Source organism: Panthera uncia, chromosome B4 (assembly GCF_023721935.1).
Source record: "Panthera uncia isolate 11264 chromosome B4, Puncia_PCG_1.0, whole genome shotgun sequence".
NCBI classification, from domain to species: Eukaryota; Metazoa; Chordata; class Mammalia; order Carnivora; family Felidae; genus Panthera; species Panthera uncia.
In genome coordinates this window covers 27437796-27457458 of record NC_064809.1, presented here as the reverse complement: position 1 = coordinate 27457458, position 19663 = coordinate 27437796, and the positions used below count along the sequence as shown (strand labels likewise).

At 39.5% G+C, this 19663-nt stretch overlaps 1 protein-coding gene across 5 annotated transcripts in view; it reads left to right on the top strand.

Annotated features, from left to right (window-relative positions):
• ZNF438 (zinc finger protein 438) overlaps positions 1-19663 on the top strand; it is a 172838-nt gene that overhangs the window by 9328 nt on the left and 143847 nt on the right. For 2 of the 5 annotated variants that reach the window (XM_049624770.1, XM_049624766.1), the window contains exon 1: positions 2366-4578. The exons of the other annotated variants lie outside the window; for them this stretch is intronic. The gene's annotated coding sequence lies outside the window, so the exon portion shown is untranslated. Of the gene's footprint in view, positions 1-2365; positions 4579-19663 lie in introns of those variants that run through there. 5 annotated transcript variants of the gene reach the window in all.

The following is a 19663-nucleotide window of genomic DNA, read 5'->3' as shown; positions in this document are numbered from 1 at the left end:
TAAGCAAGGGAGAGCTCTATGTGCAGAATATAATCCTCCAAACAGGCAGAGATGTACTTAGATAGGGTTTTGAGGAAGCATGGAGTTGTAGGATTGGCATATTTTCAGTGAGACAGTTTAAGGATTGGCCAACTTGAAACTTGGGGTTTAGGGTCTGGCTGGTGCTGAGGAGCAAGTGTCCTGAAGCAAGGCAGTTGCCGCTCGGCTGACTTCCTCAGCTGAGTACTTAAGTGGAAATGTTGAGTAGAGTTGAAGGGTTGATACATTGGGGCATATTTACAACCGGTTCTGTGATTACTTGTTCCCAGCTTGGGACAAGAGCCAAAGAATAATCTTTTCCTTTCTCGAAGCTGGAGAATAGGTACTTTTTATTTTCCACATTTGTGTCAAACATTTGTTAGCAATCGCGCTAATATACACTTTGATTTTGCTTTCCTTCTGAAACTTGTAAAAAAAGAAATGAGTGCAGTGAATGTAATTTGTTTCCTATCTACCAGTCTCAGGATTATATGTTATTTGGGACCCAGGCTGCTTCAAGGATTATTTTGATATATAGTTAAAAAGGTAATATGTTATTTATGGAAATACTTGACTATTTTAAATACTGTGGTGATAGCTGTTACTTTTATGTCTGTTTTTCTCTCTTGTGGGAATGTGTCGTATCATATGCCTGCCACAGTAGTCTTGATGGACGCTGAATTATAGATCTACAAGTTTGTTGTTTTGCTGTTGTTAGAGATACATGTAGAGGTGATTACTTTTTGAAAGTTAACTGGCAAATTCTTATCAACATTTAGGAGATTTAATGGTTATATCATGTGTCTTATATAAGGTAGGCCGAATGATTTTAGTGTCTGTGAATCATTTTACCACAATTATATCATAGTATCATTTTTATGAAGTATTTCGGTTTAATTTTTATTTAGAATATTTTAATTTTTGGAATGAAATAAAGAGCTGTTTATGACAATTGGCTGGAACTGTGATATTTTTCTAAACTGATGTTTCACAGTAGTATTTTAGCTTTAAAAATGTTTTCCTTTGAGGTTCTAAAATAAACTCAGAGGGCATTCTTTATCCTAGAAGTTAGAAAAAGCAAAAGGAGTTTTTGATATACTTTCTATTTTGTGTTGAAGTTTTATTTAAAAGAGCCTGTGTACTGTATTTACATGGAAAAACGTCATAATATTTTAAAAAAAGAATGGGTACTGCCACGTTTATATGCAGCCCTTATTTCCTTTCTTAACCTACAGCTGTATCATACCTCACTGCCTTCCAGATGAGTATTATCCAGTGATAAAGCTACATTTATGATTTAGATAAAGCATTTTTGTGTGAAAGCTCTTTGAAAACGTGAAGCCTGATTCTTGTTTTTACCGATAGCGCAAGTTTCTGACTTGCTATGATAGTTAACCTTAAGAGCTTAATCTCAACCCATTATTAAACTTAACATCATGTTGTTTATGAAGAGCTATTGTTTAATTGGTAAATGATACTCAATCATTTTTAGCCTCAGCATTTAAATTTTCTAAATCTATACTAAATAGGTAGTTAAATTTCCTAGGAAAAAAGGTGTCTTTGATGCCTAAGCATGGTTACACTTTTGTTTATATGTATGAAATAATGGATTTGAAATGTGGTTTTTCTCTGTGCATATAAGCCCACCTCTGGGAATAGGTGGGCTTATATTGCCTAGTGATATGATCAAAAATAGAGTCCTAGGTAGGTGATAGTAAAATGGAAAAAACTGATAATATAAATGGATATAAAATGGTATTTCGTAGTTTTAATTTGCATTTCTTTGATTACTGCTGAGGCTGAGCTTCTCTTCATTTACTTGTTAGCCATATAAATTTCACCTACAGTTTTCAGATTTAGCAAATAAAAATACAGGAAACCCTGTTAGATTTGAGTATTAGATTAACAACAAATACATTTTTAGTGTAAGTATATACCCTTGCATTAGTGGGGATATACCTATACCAATTTTTTTATTGCTTATCTTTAATTCAAATATGATGGGGCATTCTGTATTTTATCTGACAGCTTTACTTCTCAAAATTGTCTGCTTCTGTCTCTTACAAAATTCTTAATTGCATTTCCTGTCTTTGTTGTTATCTTCAAGAGTTCTTGGCATACACTGGATATTAATCCCTTGTTGTTGTTGTTTTTTTTTTTTTGTTAGAAGTTGCAAACATATTCTCCCATACTTTTGCCTGTTAGTTTTGTAGTGTTTTTTTTGTTGAATAACAAGTCCTTCATTTTGATGGAGTCAATTCTGTCAGTTCCATCTGAATTTTCCCATATTGTTTATATTTTTGAGATCTTAAGAAATCTTTCATCACTCCAAGGTCACAAATGTATTACCCTACTTTTCATTTCAACAGCTTCCTAGTTTTACCTTTCATATTTAGATCTTTAATACATTTGGTGTTTATTTTAAGGGAAGAGTATCAGGAGATGAAGTGAGAGAGGTAGTGGAAGGAGCAGATTGCATAAGGATGGTAGGCCATTGTGAGGACTTTGGTTTTTATACTCAGTGAAATAGGAAGCCAGTGGAGGTTTTGAACAGAGGGTGCCACTGTCTGAAATCTGAAATACGCTTCAACAAAAATTCTCTGATGACAATTGAGATTAGATTGTATGAGGTATGGCAGAGACTATTGATTCTTCCTCAGTATCTAGGATAGCCTTTTCTCTGTTAGTATTGGAACCCGTCTTAGAGACTATATCTTCCTACTTCTTCTGACTATAGGAGATATCTGTGTGTTTAGGTTGGGGCCAGTTAAATGTGAGCAAAAGTGGTATGTGCAACTTCTTCAAGGTGAGGTGCTTGTCCTGTTCATCTCCCTACGCTGCCTCCACCTTCCTGTTGACTGGAAAGCTGCATCAACTAGAATGGTAACAACCACCTTGAACCCAGAGACAGGCAGCCTGTGATGAGGATGGCAGAGCCATCCCTCGTCAGCCTAGGTCCCCAGATGACCTTGTGGAACAGAACCAACTACTACTCATCCTCCCCTAAGCACTTGCCTATCTCTTTACTGTTTCCAGGAAGAGAATAAACTTTCTTGTTTCAGCTACTGTATTTGTTGTCATTTTATCACAACAGCTTTCTTCATACCCAATTTAATGCCAAAATTGGTACCTGAAGCGAGGTGTTGCCATAATAAATAGCTAAAGTACATGGCACTGGCTGAGTGGTTGGTCAGCAGACGGTTAGGCACCATGTCCTAGGCTGGAAAACTGGTGACCCTTGTTACGCTATGGCAAAAGCTTGGTGAAACTGTCACCTCTGATAACTTGGAAGGCAGTCAGTGTGTCTACCATTTTGTACCCCCAGGGAAGTGATTGGAAAGACTCCTAATGTGAGGCTGCTAACATAGGTTGACCAGCTGCTTTAGCAAGGAACTGCAAGAGGGTGTCAAGTAAGAGAACAATTAGCTAGTTTGCAATTAGAGCTGGGAGGGGGTATTATTTCACTAAAGGAAGTTCTGAATGCCCATGGCCTATGCTTTGAATTAACTGAAAGGACAGTAATATGGGGTGTTGCAGGGTTGGAAAGATGGTTTCTTCTTCCCAAACAGCGAGAGGTTAGATTTGTTCTTAGGAGACTTCATTAGATTTTCTTGGCCAGAGAAAGGTGGAAGCCAGTCTAGGCAAGGATCAAATAAAGGATTTATCTTCCCACCTGAACCAGTCAATCAAGCTAGGTAAAGCTCCAGTTACAAATACAGAGTTTCAGTTCCCTAGAGCAACAAAAGTTTATTTCTTACTCATAACATGTCTGTGGCTCTGTTCCACCATCCTCTGTCACTCCAAGCCAAAGGAATAGGTTTTTGGGGACATTGCTGTTCTGTTTCCGAGGGAGAGGAGACTTGCAAAACCGCTGCTTGGAAGTAACAGGTGTTACTTTTGTTCATATTTTATTGGCCAAAGCTAATCGGGTGGCTGAGCCTGAAATCAGTCAGGCAGGAAGAACATTTTAAGTCACATGGCTTGCACTGATGTGAATGGGGTGTGGTGGTGTAATCATCCTGTCCTGTGGATCAGATGACCTCAAATTAGCTAACCTTAAATTGAGGGACAGAGGGATGGATCTGCCTCAGAGATCAGCTAATCAAAAAGGCAGAATTGACAAACTTAGCATCTACCACCAGATTAAATCTTTACTTGTCCTTACTTTCACGTGGCACTGACTGAAGACAAGAAGACATGGGGGATTTTGAGACGATTATGTTGCCACAAGTTTAGCTTGCCAAAACTTGTGATGGTTTCACATTGTTTGACAACTAAAGCCATCTTTGACCCCCAAATATGTACCCCCTGGGAAATAGGCTATTAGCTCTTTCCTGCCTCTTTGGAGCACATACTCTCCTGTGTTCACTTCACAGATTGCCAGAAGGGATAATGGAAAAAGATATCTTCCAGAGACAAAGCCAGGCTTCAACAGACAAATGAACAAATGAGTCTCTCTCCCCACCAGGCACACAGAACCTGAGTTAAACCAAGGAACTTGGTTCCCTGGTAGAGTCGGGAGATTTGTTGCCATTCCTGTCCAGTAGTGTTTTGTCATTGGTAAGAATACCTATTTGCCATTCTTTTCAAAATGACTTAATTGCATTAATCTTACTTGTATTCCATTGTATATTGGGTGTGATGGTGGTGGTAGAGAACAAAGTTATTTCTCTATTAGTTTGTGGGTCACTGGATTGGGACAGAGACACATTGATATCTGTTGAAGAGGTTGCGTATCACCCAGAGGTCTTAGGCTTTGAGCTGAATCCAGTAACTGGTTGGGACTTCAGGTTATCCCTTTAGAAAAGGAGAGGAATGTTTCAGAGTGGGAAGAAGGATGCACTCCGACCAGCAGTATTTTGCTGGCACATAGTTCCTACACAGAAACTGTATTCCTTAGGCTTCTTGTAGCCAGATGAGACCACGTATCTAAGTTTGGGCCAGTGGATGGGAGTGGAAGTGATGTGTGCAACTTCTAAACCACATTTATATTAAACATCTGCTGTATGTCGTAGTCTTTTTTCCCCTGTCCCCATGGGTGAGGTGTAGGTGAGCCAGCTTCCATCATACAGACAAGGGCAGTGCCCCAGAGGAGTGACAGGACAGAAGAGAAGGACCCTTAGGAGGAACCCTCAGGGAGGAACCTGCCCACCTTGCTGGGACCACTTGTCTGTCTCAGGCCTACTGCACAAGACAGAAGTAAACTCTGGCTTGAGCCACTACATTCTTGGTTTTATTGTAGTAGTGTAGCCTATATCTTGGTTAATACAGATGGCAGTGATGGAAACAGGAAACAGGAAAATTAGAATCATTTTTAGTGATTTTTTTTCAGGTGAGGCTTTTCATTTATATATTCTTTCTGTGGAAGTTTATCTTTCAAACTGTCTAACAACGAGTTTAGAAATAAAGAAACTCCTTTGAACATTGTGATTTCCTTTATATTTCAGAGGTGTATTTACATATTCATGTAAAAATCCTGACATTTTCACATGATACCAATTTTCTTCGTTGCTGTAGAGTTCTTACACTTGCAAAGTTATTATTACATAACATTTGGTTTCACCATCCTATACTTTTATTACTGTTTGATGGGCAGCAGCAAGCAAGGACCTGCTGAGATGGGAGACTGCATTTGCAGCATCTCTGGTCCACTTGGGTGGGACTTTTATAGCAGCAATCTCCAGTGTGGTTGTGGGAGGGAAGAAGTAGGTTCTTAGATTGGTTTAGGAGAAGGACAAGCCAGCAAGAAAGTTAAGTTTAGGCAAGGGAGTGGGCAAAGCTGGATGATCAGATCCTAGGTTTATGGTGGACACGAAGTGAAGCCTGGAGCATGGCTAATGGATCGGGGAAAAAAATAGGGCATGAGGAAAAACTGGAATCTTCAACATATTAAGATCAAGTGAGATTTATTTATTCATTGATTCAATAAATATTGAGTATTTATCTTCCAGACACTGTTCTCTGTGGCATGGCTACTAAGATCAAAGCAGTGATCAAAACGAAGCGCCTGCCCTACTAGAGCTTACTTCTACAGGGGAGATAGATAATACACATGAATATATGAAAATGTTAAAAAGAAAAATGAGGAAGGGTAAGGGGGTAGAGAGTGATTTAGATGCTATTTTAGATGATGTGAACAAGAAAAGGCTCTTGGAAGAGATGATCTCTGAGCAGAGACTGGAATGTAGTTAGGATACAGCAATGTGAAGAGCATCCCAGGGTATGCAAATAGTATGGCAGACAGAGCCCTGGCCCAGAGCTTGCCTGAGGAGTGGCCAGGTAACTGGGGAGCGTGAGTGAGGAGGAGTTATAATTACTGAGGGCCATGATACTTTAGGGCTGCGGTACGATTTGGGATTTTATTCAAGTGTCATGGGAAACCCATTAGAAAATTGGAATCAGAGAAGTGACGTGATCTATTTTACTTTCCTGAAGGCTCATATTGGCTGCTTTGTGGAGGATTGATTGGCAATGGCGGGTAAAGAATCTAGAGAGCTGGACGGCAAGCGACTGTAGCCTATAAGTAGCATATTGGAGTTTAAGATGTCAGCAGTTGAATGCTTCTGGGTGAAGGATCCCCTTGCCGCTCTTATAAGCAGACACACCCACTCCACAATAGGCATTATTTTCAGTGGATACAGGTCTGACCCCGACCCTTGGCTTATGCCGCACCCTTTCCTGTTTTTGACTCTGCCCCTCACCAGCTTCATTATTCATTCTTCCGTTGGGTCCTCACTTGTCTTTCAGATGTGATGCACAGTGTTATGTTGTCTGCCTAGCCAAGACTTCCTCTACATTTAGGTTCTCAGACCTTTTTTTTGGAGTCTGATTTTAGTCTTCAGAGAACTTACCTGGAAGCCTGCTGTGTAAGACAGGTGAAAGCAGTGGAAACGGAAGTTGGCGGTGTTGTGTTCTGTCCACTTAGCAGCTATTCTCTGACTCCCTGAAGCAACACTGAGCCACCTCCAGGAAACCCCAGCCTCTCAGTTCACATGGAAAGAGCCCTGCCTTGATCTGTGCTTTTGCCTGTCTTGCAGCAGGCCATCTCTGGGATCACCTCCAGTCATACTCTCCAGGCTCAGCCTGTGCCTTCTGAATCTTTAGGCACCTAGCTAACCAAACGACAGTATGCATGCCCTCCATTTAAAGTGGCGTGTTGAGGACTCTCAAAACTATGAGGTAGGCATGGTACATCGTCCCGAGTATTAGTTTTACTTGCGGTTATTTAATTTACTAAATTTGCACAGCAAAAATTAATGTAGTTCTAATCATAAACTATCTTTCTCAACAGATTCTTTTATTGACTCTAATTAAGAATGTAAACTTTTTGGGGCACCTGAGTGGCTCAGTCAGTTAAGTATCCGACTTTGGCTTAGGTCAGGATCTCAGCGTTCTTGGGTTCGAGCCCCATGTCGGCCTCTGCACTGAGCTTGGAGCCTGCTGCAGATTCTGCGTCTCCCTCTCTGTGCCCTCCCCACCCCTGCTTGCCCACACTCTCTCTCTCTCTCTCTCTCTCTTTTTAAAAAATAAATAAACATTAAAGAAAAAGACTGGTACTGAGGACAAACTGAGGGTTGAAGGGGGGTGGGAGGGTGGGGAGGGTCGGTGATGGGTACCGAGGAGGGGATCTTTTGGGATGAGCACTGGGTGTTGTATGGAAACCAATTTGACAATAAATTTCATATAAAAAATAAATAAATAAAAATAAAGAATTAAAAGAAAAAAAAAGAATGGTAACTTTGTAAAATAAGAAAATAGACGTATTGGGGCACCTGGGTGGCTCAGTCGGCTGAGCATCTGACTCTTGATTTCAGCTCAGGTCACCATCTCAGGGTTGTGGGATTGAGCCCTACATTGGGTTCTGTGCTGAGTTGGAACCTGCTTGGGATTCTGTCTGTCTGTCTGTCTCTCCTTCTGCCCCTTTGCCCCACTCGCTCTCTCTCTTTCTCTAAAATAAAAATGGAAAAAATAAAATAGATATATTATAGTTTAGAGTGTAACATCTGTGTGAACTCTTTAAGGGGCAAAACACAAAGCCAAGAAATGTAAAGTTCGTGTGGGCCATTTAGTGCCATGCCTTCAGCCTCTTGAGGGCTATTTGGTCCCTCTGCTTTGCATTGAGGATACTTTGATAGGCAAGGTTAGAACTACCTTTTTAGCTGGTTGGATTTGTAATTCTATATTACTGTTTTTATGTTTAATGGAGCTATATAACATTTTTTTTCAGCACGAGTTAGGAACTGGCTATGGTATAGACTCTGAATCTTTAGGCTTTTCTTGTTAAAGGTAAAAATATGAGTATTTTCTTCCTTTACTCAGGTTTCATTTTGACAGATGTCATTAAAGTAAGCACTGCTGCATTATAAAAAGGTCATCCTGGGCCACAAAATAAGTTTGACACTTTGGATTAAAAAAAAAAATAGGGTATCCCATTGCATTAAAATCTGTAATGTTTCTTGAGTTGAGGGGGATTTTTAAGCAATAAGATAAATTTCTTTGTTTGGACTGTTTGCCATTAGGACATTGATTTAGCACTAGGGATTTTGTCTAACACTGCCAATTTGTAAGGTTAATGAAGGACTTGGTCATGTTCGCTGATGCATCCTGAGCATAGCACCTGCCATGTAACAGTAACTATTTTTTGAATGAATGAATGAATCATCTTTGAGATACCTGTGGAAATAATATTGTCTGGTTATTGATACGGGACAGCATCACAGTTGGATGAAGGCTCCTTCCTTGATGTGCTGTCACAATGTTGCTATGGCTCCTTCAAATTAATGAAAATAGGACATAGCTGTAAGTTGTTTTTATTTATTTATGTTTTTTGAGTCTGCCAGTTGTCAAGTCTATTTAATCATATAAAATACTAATTCTCTCAGTAAAATAGGGGTGGTAGCACAGAATTGGTTTATTGAGTGCGAGTAGCTGCACTAAGATTAGATGAGGTACATAGAGTGGGACAAAATGCATACAGGCAGATGAGATATCTGACAATGGACTTATATCCAGAATTTATAAAGAACTCTTACAACTCAGTGGTAAAAAGGACACCACAGTGAAAAAATGGTCAGAGGACCTGAATAGACATCTCTCCAGAGAGGACTTATAAATTGTAAATAAGCACATGAAAAGATGCTCAGCATCATTAGTCGTAGGCTTATACACATCAAAACTACAAAAGAAAGCACTTTGTACCAACTATCTGCTTATAATCAAAGACAGACAATAACAAGTGTTGGTAAGATTGGAGTGAACATGCGTACAGTGCTGGTGGGAGAAAAAGAGGCAGCCACTTTGGTAAATGGCTTGGCAGTTCTTTATAAGGTAAAAACATCGGGGCCTGGGTGGCTCAGTGGGTTAAGCGTCAGACTTCGGCTCAGGTCATGATCTTGCAGTTTGTGAGTTCGAGCTCTGCATCAGGCTCTGTGCTGACAGCTCAGAGCCTGGAGCCTGCTTCGGATTCTGTGTCTCCATCCCTCTCTGCCCCTCCCCCGCTCACGCTCTGTCTCTCTCTCTCTCTCTCTCTCTGTCTCTCTCTCTCTCTCAAAAATAAATAAACATTAAAAAAAATGTAAAAGGTAAAAACAGAGTTACCATATGTTACCCAGCAATTCCATTCCTAGGTCTCTACCCAGGAGAAATGAAAACACACATCCGCATAAACATTTATACACTAGTGTTCATAACTGCATTATTCCTGATAGTTAAAAAGTAGAAACAAGCCAAATAAATGTCCATCAGCTGCTGAACGGATAAGCAGAATGTGGTGTATCATTCACACGATCCAGTGGAATATCATTCAGCATGAAAAAGGAATGAAGTACTGACCATGCTACGACATGGATGAATCTCAAAACATGCCACGTGAAAGAAGCCAGACACAAAAATGCTCTATATTGTATGATTCCATTTATATGAAATGCCGAGAAGAGGCATGGGGACAGAAAGTCAGTTAGTGGCCGGGGAGGGTTGGGGAAGGGAGTTGGAGAGTGACTGGTAATGCCTAGAGAGTTTCTTTTTAGAATGAGGAAAATGGTCTAAAAAATTGTTTGTGGTGATAGTTTTACAACTCTGAATATACCAAACCAATGAATCGTCTACTGTGAAAGGGTTAATTGCATGGTATGTGAATTATATCTCTTTAGCTATTAAAAAACGAATAAGTGAGGTAATGTGTGGGAATATACTTTGAGCTACTTGAGAAGATATTATTGTAGTTTGACTGTAAGGCCTTTAAATAGTAGCAGGATGACTTAGATATTTTTCCTTGCTTGCAGGTCTGTGATTTTTATGCCATGACTCAACTTTATAAGGCTGTAACTCAGCAATATAAAATATTGAAAATGTTGAAACATTAAATGAAAACTGCTTGGCTTACTATTTTTATTTAATAGGATTTTCTGAATCTGTTAATTAGCAATAAGTAGAATGTCATTAAGGAATTAGGTTTTGAACCATAAAATTTTAGAGCTGGAAGAAACTTTAGAAGTCATGTATTCTAGGCCCCCTCATTTTGCTTTGCAAGTGAGAGAAATGAGTCTAAAGTTAACTAAGATGTCTTAGGTCAGAGAGTAAGTTCTAGAACCGAGTCAGTGCTCTTTCGCTGGACTACCATTGTTTTTGGTGCTGTAATAGTAGTAGCACTATTAATATCTTTAGCAGCTATTTGAATACTTCTATATCCTAGGCATTCTGTTAGGTACTTTATGTATATTTTCTTGGTTACACAGTTTATGAAGTGGATTCATTTTACCTGTGTATTAGTTTCCTGTTGTTCTGTAACAAATTAACAAAAACTTAATGGCTTAAAACAATGCAAATTTATTACCCTATGGAAGCCCAGAATGGGTGTTACTGTCAGCAGGGTGGCATTCCTTTCTGGAGATTTTAGGGGGCATCAGTTTTCTTGTCTTTTCCAGCTTCTAGAGGCTGCCCACATACCGTGGCTTGTGGTCTCTTTCCATGTACAATGCCAGCGGTGGTGGGTCAAGTCTCACATGCAGTCTTTCTGGTTCTGACTCTTTGGCTTCTCTCTTTTCCCTTTAACACCCTTGTGGTTACTGTGGGTCCACTTAGATATTCCAGGATACTCTCCTTATTTTAAGGTCAGTTGCTTAGCAGCCTTAATTCCCGTTTCCATGTAACATAACGTATCCACACATTCCAGGGATTAGGATGGCAGATATCCTTGAAGGGGCATGGTATGCCTACTGTGCCTACCACAGTTTGTTAAGAGGTATTAGATCAGAGAGGTTAAGTCATTCAAAGTTGCAACATTAGCAAATGAAAAAGCCGGTATTTTATAAACTGTGACTGTTACTTAGCATATTTTTTATGACAGCATGGTCTTTTCCACAAATGCTGTTTGACCTGACAAAGTAAATTGGATGGTGAGCAGTGTCCAAATAGTAAATACCTCTTTCTTATTAAAGTAAATGTGATTTTACTTTAATAGTATCAAGGTATAGGCTATATTATTATGGAACAGTTACAAGCATGGTAGAGGAGTATATTTATTGATATGGAAATGTGTATGACTCATCAAGGCTTTTCAGTTCATTAACACCCTCCCCCATTTTTCTCTATTCATTAGTTCCCTTCTGTCATCAAGTTTTTCCTTATCTAGCCTAGCGGCCCCAATTCAAGCTGCACTCCGGAAGATTCCCTCAATTCCTTTGCATCTCTTTGATCTCTCCTATCTGGCAAAGCCTTAGGACTGGATGAGCCCAACTACCTGCTTGTTGATTTCACGTCAGGGATATACTCAGCAGTCTCAAAACTGCCGAGCAGTCTTCCCACGTGGCTCTGTTATCTTACTCCCACAGCATACCTCCTCCATTCTTTCAAACAGCCTACCCCCTCCCAGTGCCACTTGCCATCTTAGCTGTTTTCCATGGAGTGGACTGCTGTTGAGCATCGGTCCTTTTAGGAACACTCTTCTTTTGGCCTTTGTCACACCACCTTTTCCTGGGTTTCCTTTTCCCGTTCTGGCTAACCCTTTTTAGTCTTCTGTGTTGGTTCTTTCACTTTTACCTGACCACTGAAAAAGAAGTTCCTCAAGGTTCTTTTTTTTTTTCCTCACTTTGCACTTTTGGTTTTAAAAATGATTTATATGTCTCCCATATTTATTTTTCAGGCCCAGGTTTTATCAGCCTCAGCACTAGTGACATTTAAGGTGGGGTAAATTTTTGTTAGGGGGCTGTCTTATGCACTGCAGCATGTTTAGCAACATCTCTGGCCTCTACCCACTAGATGCCAGTAGAACCGCCTCTATCCCAGAAGTGACAACTAAAAATGTGTCACACATTGCAGAGTGTCTCCTGGGGGGTAGAATCACCCCCAGTTGAGAACCATTTGGCTAGACTAAAGTTGTCTTGAGGATCTAAGGATAACACAATATTGGCAGCTCCTTTTGAACGTCTCCTAGGCATCTCCTACTTAACATGATCAAAATGGACTCTTGTTATTTCCCCCGATATACTCTTCCCCCAGCTTTCCTCATTTCATTTATGGCCTTACAGGCCATTGGAGATACTTTGACTTTTATTCTAAGTGGACTTGGGAACTATCAGAGGGTGTGGGGCTAGGAAATGATAGGATCTCACTTAGTGCAGATCATTGTTGAGAAGAGACTATGAGTTAGAAGGGTTAATATCTGTAATACTTGAAGAGTTCTCTTAAACTTAATGAGGAAAAAAATATCAAGACTTAGTACATAAGTGGACAGAGAATTCTAACAGATGAGTAATACTGTTGTAAAAATGTAGGAATATGTTCATCATCACAGGTAATCAAAGAAATGCATTTTAAATCTGCCTTGAGTCACCCCTTCTATTCTCTTGAAAGTACTAGAAATTAAAATAATGCCCAATTCTGGTGAGCTTTTAATGAAGTGGGGCCATTCACGCTTACTTGTTTCTTATAGATACTCTCGGCCACTGCCGTTCCCTGAACATGTGTGATTTCAGATTCTTATGCCTTGTCTATATTGCATTTCCCCTTCTTCCTCCTGACCTCCTATTGACTCCTCATCTTTTGAGAGCAGCAGTCAGATGGGAGAGGCATCCCACCCCACTTAACACTGCTGGTGAGCCAGCCTTGATTTGCTGCCTTCAGCATTGCACTGTATTCCTGGGTATATGTGTCAACCCTTGCCTCTTGAGTGGGGGTTCTTGTGATTAGGGGGTGGTCAGTTGTCTCCGGGACTGGCACACAGTGGTTGTTCAGTAAATGTTGAACTAAATTACTGAAATGTGATGGATGTTTTAATGAACTACAAGTATGTCAAGGTGATGTGGTCACTGAAAGTGTAATTATGAGTGTATTCTATGGCAGAATTTTATAACAATACTAAGGTATGTTTACTGTAATTTAACCACATTTGAAAAGTAATATGTAAAACATGAAATTTTAAAGATTTTAAATTATAGGTAATAAATAATTTTCTTTATTACATAAAGATAACTTTGTAATCTTCATGCTAAAATGTATAATTTTTAAAGTCAGCGGGCAGACTTCTCTCACCCTCTCCTCATCAAAGGCTACACTCTTTGTCTTGTTGAGTTATCTGGTTTAACTATCAGGAAACAGGGTAGACCTCCCCAGACTGTGGGCTCACAGGGGTAGCTGCATTTATGTGAATGAATTAAGTCTCCAAGCATACTTGAACTTTTACTATGATTGAATGTATATAGGTTGAGAAGTATTTTCCTTTTTCGTGTTTTTTTTCCCAAATGATTCCATCTCCTAGGTATATGGTGCTTAGTATTTTGGAGTTTATAAATGCATTCACATTATCAATGATACGTTATACAGCTTTCGATGATGTCAGATATAAATGGTAATTGACTTCTTTTACATTTTTTGAGTATCTACCATCTGTCGGTGACTGAGATACAGAATGCCTTCAGGGGAGTCCTTGTCTGGCAGGAAAGATGGGCAGCCATGATCACGTGATGAACATATGGTGGGGTGCAGGAGGAGGGAGAAGCAGTTATTTACCAAGAAAATCGGCAAGATAAGATGACTTTTTTCCCAGTAAGATGACTCTTGAGCAGGACTTCAGAAGATGAACTAGATTTTTGCCAAAAGGCGGAAAAAGGAAAGTATAAACAGAAAGGTGGAGGTGTGGAAGTATATGATGTGTTCACAAGCCACTGAAAAGCTTTAGAGAGGGAGATGACATGATTGTTTTTGTATTTTGGAAAGAAAACTGAGGTCCATATGCAGAATGATTGTTTCGAGGAGACACGTGAAGAGTGGTTCTCAGTCTTCTTCGCTTTGATTTTTGCATGCTTTCCCATATGATGTTTTTGTAATCATCCCTAGATTTCAATTGCAACATAGATAAGACAAGTTATATATTATGCACAGTTCTGGCCAGCCAACCGTATGGCCTTTCTCAAATTAATAGCTGTATAACAGAGTGTCTCTTAGGAAATTCTGGATGAGAACCAGTGGATTAGAGGAATGAGATCAACTAAGAGGCCACTGCAATATTCCAGACAAGAGGTGATGGCTTAAATCAGGGCAGTGACAGAAATGGATGGGAGGGAATATATATGAGACGTTTTCCTGTATAGACTTGGTGGACTTGAAGTGTGGGGGTAGGGAGAAAAAGGAATTACAGATCAGTGTTTCTCAGATTTTAATGTGCACTTGAATTGCCTGGGGATTTTGTTAAAAGGTAGATCCTAATTCAGCATGTCTGGGGTGGGGCAGTCTTATGTTTCTAAAAAGATTCCAGGTCATGAACAACAAGCACTGTTGGTCCATGGACCAACCTTTAAATAACAAGGGTGAGAGAACTTGAGTGTCAGGCTCTAGTTTCCAGCTGGTAATGTCATTATCTGAAATGGGGAACACAGGAGAAAAGAAAGGTTGGAGTGGAGTCCTTTTGGGACATTAGGTATAAAATTGTAGGCACCTGGAAATTTGTATTTTTAACTCAAGAGAGAAATCAGCCCTAGAGATACAAATTTGGGAATCAGGATTTCATCGATTGTAGTAAAAGCTGTAAGAATGAATGACATTACCTACAAGAAAGAGGTAAGGGTAATACTAGAGTATATACTTACTCCCGTTTGCCAGAATTTTAATGCTCCATTTAAGTTACTTTATAAACTAGCAATGGGGAAGAAATTGGATAGACGGCCTCCTTTCTATGAACAGTGTGTACGTACAAATTTCAGGAGTGGAGAAGTCTTTGGAAAACTCCTTTATCTCTTGGTAATGACCATAGATCAGGTTAAATATTCCCTGGTCAGGTTAAAAATGAATTGAAGTACCTTCTGTTAGGTAAATTCATTTATACAAACAAATATGTATTAAACAGCTTCAAAATGCCAGCTACTTATCTATGCTCTAGGGCTAAAATAGTAGCAGATAAGATGTGTCACCCAAATGTCGGATTACGGGGGAGATAAGCAAAGTGATTACAGTAGAGTGTGAGAGATACTGAGGTGGGGGAGTACAGCAAGGACACCTGTGATTCAGTGTGGGGATGAAGAACTATCTCTTGAGGAAGTATCATTTAAGCTGAGAAGAGAAGCCTGAGCCAGATGACCTAGAAGATGTGGGGGAGGGCATGACAGCAAAGGCTGGGAAGGGAAAAGGCCCTGCAGGTTGAAGAAGGGCAGTGGGGCTGACCCACAGAGCATGTGGTGTGGAGAGTAGTGAAAGATGAGGTTGGAGAGGTGAACAGAGTCCATGGCTAGGCCCTTTCTCCTGGGACTAGGTAGAGGGTGGAGGGAGAAAATGATGTATTTTCTAAAGGAAAAAGTATTATTCTGCCTGGGTGTAGTTCAAACAATAGTCTTATGCGTATGGTTTTATAAGGGTTTTATGGACTGGCCCAGGACCGGAATGACTCATAGTAACATTGTTTCTATAGGAAAAATGTTTTGGGCTTCAAAAACTGTCTTACAATTTAACTTTCAATTTTATTTTTCACCATTTGGGGACTGCTTGGATACACATACAGTTCTAGGGCTTTTTGTTATTTGTGTTCAAATTGCACTTTCTTTAGTGTTTATCTACATGGCCACAGTGTTGATTTTCCACAGATGTAGTTGAAATGTTTTCTTTTCTTGAACAGATTTAGAAAAGGTATGGAAATAAAAATAGAAACCTTTTAATACACTGTTTGCTTTTCAGAGTGTTTGTTCTTTCAAGTTAAAGGTTTCCTCTGTAAACTATATTGTGGTATGATGTTATATACCAAGAAAGTTGGAAAATTGTTACAAACAGAAAGTAAAAGACATTGGTATGATTTCACTGCTGAAGTCAAAGGGAATGCAGAAGGTAAACAAAACAAGGCTTAAATACCTAGCTTTTAAAAATACGTTAATAATCATGAGGTTATCACCATCATCTTCTTCGTGGCTAACTATTGTTATTGTGAGAAATACTAGATATTTTAAAGCAGAATAGAGCTGTTAAGGCCTGTCCCTTTATAAAATAGATCTATATGAGCTTCATTTTGTTTAATAAATGAAACTTCAGTCTGGAAGTCCCTCAAATTCCCATGTCTCCAATAGGCAAAGTTAATTTTATTCACATCCATCTGAGTGAAAATGTCTTTCAGTATCAGAATGCTTTCAGCTGGCAAGTGACAGAAGACCCAATTGAAACTGAAAATATTAAGTTAATTTTATGATCTCATATAACTAGAAATTTGGAAGAAAGATGGTGTTATAGTTGGTTCATGTAGCAGCTAACTGCTGTCATGAGGCTCTCAGGATCTTTCTGTCTTTCCTTTCTAACATCTTAGATGAGTTAGCCTTTGTCCTCAGGCTTGTCCCCTTCTGGTCTGAAGATGACAGGCAGCTTTAGTTCCAAGCTTTATGCCCTCATATAAAAGAACCCAAGATTGTAAGAAAGGAAGGTGTCTCTTGTCTTAGTTTAGGCTGTTGTAGAAAATACCAAAGACTGGGTGGCTCAAACCACAAACATTTATTTTGCTTTGTTCTGGAGTCTGGGAAGTCCAAGATCAAGTTGCCTGAACATTCTTGGTGAGGGCCCCTTTCTGGCTTGAAGACCACCACCTTTATGCTGTTTCCTCACATGGCAGAGGGAGAGTGCTCTCTAGTCTCTTTCTCATTTTATAAGAACACTGTAATACCATTAGTGTTCTTATAAACTAAGAACATCCTCATATGAGGGCTCCACCCTCATAACCTGATGTAACCCTGATTACCTCCCAAATACCATCACAGTGGGGATTAGGGCTTTAATCTGTGCATTTTGTCAGGGTGGAGGGAGGCACAAAAATTCATGCCATAGCATCTTTTTTATGTCTTTTTTAAGAGTGAAAAAACACTTTTCTAGAAACCTCTCAGCAGACTTCACTAGTTGAATTTACATCATATAGCCCATTTCTAAACTGGTACGTGGCAAGAGATATAGAAGTCCTGTGATTGGCTTAGACCAGTCAGGATTCGTGGCCCTCCTGACTTCCCAGAGAAGAACTAAATTAAGATTCTGTTGTCCAGGAAGGAGAATGGACCTGGAAGACACCCACTGGTGCCTGCCATACCTTCCAAGGCCAGTTCCTCTGCCTGGGCTCTGAATCTTTTTCTACCTTTTAGAGGACTTTATTCTGTTAATCCTTTTTTTTTTTTTTTTTTTTTAACATTTATTTATTTTTGAGAGAGAGAGCACGCACAAGTAGGGGAGGGGCAGAGAGAGAGGGATACACGGAATCAGAAGCAGGCTCCAGGTTCCACGATGTCAGCACAGAGCCCGATGTGGGCTCAAACCCACAGACCGTGAGATCATGACCTGGGCCGAAGTTGAAGTTGGTGGCTTAACTGATTGAGCCACCCAGGCACCCTACTGTTCATCCTTTTTTAAATCACCTGTGTCTCTTCTCATTCTTTTAAAGCTATATTGAAAGAATCTACATGTGCTGTCTCCATTTCTCTTCCTACAGTGTAGTCCTTAAATTTACTGTAATCTGGATTCTGCTTTAACCTTTCCTTTCCCTTCTGTCATCATCAGTGCCCACCTGATTGCCTGATTCTTCACCCGTATTACCGGTAGTGTTTGGCAAGACCATTGGTTCTGTAGGGTTAGCACACACCAGAATCATGTAGAGGGTGATTAAAAACATAGTTGACTGGGCTCCATCTCTAGAGTTTCTAATTCAGTAAGTCTGAGCTGGGGCTTGTACATTTGAGCTTACTTTTGATATTATTGATTTTACTAACTACTACCTTTTTCCCGAGTTTCAAAACTCAAAATTACCTCTCAAACCTGCCCTTCTTGTTCTTCCTGTATTCTCTGTTTTATTGATGAATACCAGCGTCTTTTTTTGTCAAGAAATCTGGAACTCATCCTGGTTTTTTATTCTTCCTTACCCCCATATATAGTCAATTCATGTGTCCTACTCTAAATGTCCTTCAAGTACATCATTTTTGTCTCCATCCCTGTTGTCTCTGCATTAGTTTGAACACTCATTTCTTTTCACTTATGCCACTGGAATGATCTCTAAAGTGCTTGTCATATATCCAATCGCATATTTTCTCTTATTTATACTTCATACTGTTGCAGAGTGGTTTTTTTTTTTTTTTTTTAATGCAAGTCTGATCATATTATTCCTGAGCTCAGAATTCTTTGGGCTGTTAAACCTTCCAGATAAAATCCAGACTCCGCACCATGCAAGCAAAGAGCTTCAGGATTATGTCTGCCCACCTGTCTAGTGTTTGCTTTTTCTCCCCTCTTCTTTACTGTACTTCAGTATTGAGCTTGACTTAATTCTTCTCTTGGGCTTTTGAGCCTTTGCATGTTTTCTCTTTGCCTGAAACATTTCTCCTTCCCCCTTCGCTGCTTTGGTAGGTCTTGCTTATCTTCCAAGACTTAGCCCAAGGATGCCTCTGCTATTGCCTCACTTCCCTGGTCCCTTTCCTTTTCTATTCCTGGAGATTAGGCGTTCCTTTCTGTACAACCATAGAGGTATATACGTGGTACTCATTTAGTACTGAAACACTATTCAGTTCTGCAGGTTTATTGGGTACTTGCTCCCTCTAGGCTATAATTTCTATGAGGACAAAGATTGTACTTTTCATCTGTTTCCTAATATAGCACCTAACATAATAAGAAATGTTTGTCAAATGAATATTAAGGATCATTTTTACTGATAGAAACTGGTCATAAAATCAAATCTGAAAAACTTAGGACTCAGAAACAAACAGGAGGGTGACAGAAACACCTTAGACTTTATATATAGTTGGATTTGTTCAGGATGCTGGGTGGAATTTATGGTTCTTAGAGAATTTATAGGGGTTGGTGATAGGTTGTAGACACCACATGAGTGATGTTCAAATTAGGTTACCTTTTTTATTTCCTGGAGAGTTAGGGTGAAATCTGGAAATAGGACTGCTGTTAAGTTTTTGGGCTTATTAAGAACTCTGCCAAGTAGGATAAGCACAACTGATTGCAAAATTTTCTGATATATATATCTACACATATATGCATGTGTATATATGTGATATATATATATTATATATGTGTGTATGTGTGAAGGAGGGTGTGTGTGTGTGTGTGTGTGTGTATATATATACACTCCCTATTTCATTGCTTGTTTAGAATTCTATGCAGATTTTAAAAAGTGATGGTTATTATAAAGCTGCCATCTCTGTTA